We start from the raw sequence: 2,533 nt of genomic DNA on the forward strand, positions 1-2,533 counted from the left end.
ACTCTTTAGTTAAAATTGTTGACGTAGCTTACTCGTTATGTTGATGATTCTAGAGAGGGATAATAGATTAACTAATAATTTGTAGATGAATGTCATGTGCAGCCACAAATTTCACATGTAATGTTGGGGATGCACGCGGCATTCACACTGAATTTGTCAAACCATTTAGTTAACACATCCACCTTAGCCACTATATATAAGGCTTAAAGGATCAACATTGTGTCTCCCCGTAGGCTTTAGTTGAGTGCTTCTCTCACTTAACCATTGATAATGGTTGAGTGCCATGTCTTCAATCAAATTATAGGCTTTATCCACACTTTTTTTCATGAATGCCCCTTCCACTACAACATCAACATAAACATGAACATTTTAATTTAATCCACTATAGACTATTTACACAATCAATAATTTTTCCAAGCATTGATGGAGGGCACAATCACATTTACTCTTTAAACCTATCTCAAGCTTTGTACATTGATTCACCTTCCCTTTGAGAAAAACCAGTGATTTGATTTCTTAGTTGAGCATTCTTGCTTAGAGGGAAATATTTGGATGGAAAAGCTTGATGTAATTGATCCTATGCTATAATGGATTCCTTAAGGAGTAAATGTAACCAAGCTTGAGCTTTATCTTGTAAGGAGAAGGAAATAATCTAAGTCTCGTCGCATCTTGTGGGACTCCATTAAGCTTGATGGTGTCGCAATATTTGAGGAAGATAGAGATGTGAATGTGTGTACCTTCCATTGATGAACCTCTAAATTGACTCTGCTAAATCAAAGACATGAGTGCCAGTTGCAATTGGAAGTTATTTGCCACCATCGGTGGTCTTGCAATACTAGAATTCAATCCTTAAGCACTTGGGCTGTAAACTCTCTCAAATTTCTATTATTGTTATCCATATCTGATATTTATGAAGACTCTTGATCCTTTCTACTCCTTTGATAATAAATTCGAAAGTCCTTTTCGAATTCCCGATCCTGGTCCACAAGATTTCCAAAACTTCGAGCTTTTTGCATAAAAGAACAGTTTACCTACAAGAAAGACAAAGAAAGTTAAGGAAACTAAACAAATAGGAAAAACTAAAAACAAAACACCTAGTCTAACCATATTACAATACAATCAATATCAACAAACAAGATCCCAAGAAACGACGCCAAGAACTTGTTGTGTAACTGCAAGTGTATGGTTTAGTAAAGTAGTATTTAAAATATCATTCACTTGGAGACCTAGCTGTCGATTAGCAATCAACTACAATCAAGAGTTATCTAGTTAAACACTTCAATATCAATATTGAGAAACTAAAATAACAAAATAAAGGAGGTGAAAATTTACAAAATGTCAAGGGTGACAACAGGGCAAGGTTGTGGGGTTTGAAATTTGAATCTTAATAATCCTAGAATTGAGGGTTCATCCCAAGGAGCAATAAAGAGTAAGCTTTGAATTCTATTAGGTTTGGGCAAACCATTTTGAAGGGCAATTGTCCATAGGTGCTTGCTATTCTCACTACGTCATTTTATGGCTGTAGAGGCAGCCATGTAGAGGGGTTTTAAGAAAACCGGCTCTAATGGGGAGATTAAAAATTTCCAACATCTTTTCAAGCCGGTTTAACACAACCGGCTCAATAAGATAATAATAATAATAATAACTAAAGCACTCCACATCTCACTCCCCTCATTCTTTTCTCTCTGTCTCTCTCTCCGTGATTCATGGGTTCAACTCCGGCGTCACGTAAACCCTTCATTCACTTCCTAAATTCCAAATTTCTCCATAATTTTCACCATGAATCCATAGCTGATGAGTTTTCATTGCCTTGCAGGGGAAGCCAGCGAGCGATTGTTGGGAAATGACGCCATGGAGGTACGAATTGGAGAAGAAGAAGCCATGATCCAGGTTGAGAGATTAGAATGGCGATCGGAGACCGGAGAGGCGATCTTGAAATGAATCAGCTTGGAAATCCCCAAGGCCTCCATCGTTGGCATCATCGGCCCTAGCGGCAGCTATAAGTCCTCTTTTCTCCCCGCTCTTAACTACCTCTAGGAACCCTCCACCGGTGTTGTATTCTCGACGGCGATGACATCCGCCGCCTTGATGTTTTTTCCCTCCGCCGCCACCTTGATGTTCTTGCTCGACACATCCATCAACCTTCGCTTGGCTGACGCACCCCCAAAAACGTCACCAACGATCTTTGTCCACACTAGAATGATGATATCCATCAATTTAGGTACTAATCCACATCCCTAATAACATCTCCATCCCCTTGCTATTTGGTTTTTGAAAAAAACCAGAATCACTACTTTGGTTTTTTTTTTTAATTTCTTATTTATTATTGATGGCATTTGGTTTCTAATGTTGTGGATGCGGCTGTTTTTGTGTGTGTGTTTTGAGTTGATTTTTGAGTTTTTTTGGTTGAATTATGATTAATTTTGCTAGTAGAACGCTTGAATGACAATAATTGGTGAGTATGCAGGTCTTGTTTAGTGCATACAAATTTGAACACATTTGTTTATCCTTGTACTTATCAGGTGCATTTAAA

General features: G+C 38.0%; 1 non-coding gene across 1 annotated transcript; it reads left to right on the top strand.

The window, feature by feature from the left end:
* The first annotated feature begins 415 nt into the window (after nt 1-415).
* On the top strand, nt 416-523 carry LOC120252271. Its single transcript, XR_005533815.1, has one exon. It is a non-coding gene; the product is annotated as a small nucleolar RNA R71 (small nucleolar RNA).
* Nucleotides 524-2,533: the final 2,010 nt, after the last annotated feature.

The sequence above is a fragment of the Dioscorea cayenensis genome, chromosome 20, assembly GCF_009730915.1.
Source record: "Dioscorea cayenensis subsp. rotundata cultivar TDr96_F1 chromosome 20, TDr96_F1_v2_PseudoChromosome.rev07_lg8_w22 25.fasta, whole genome shotgun sequence".
Classification (NCBI taxonomy): domain Eukaryota; kingdom Viridiplantae; phylum Streptophyta; class Magnoliopsida; order Dioscoreales; family Dioscoreaceae; genus Dioscorea; species Dioscorea cayenensis.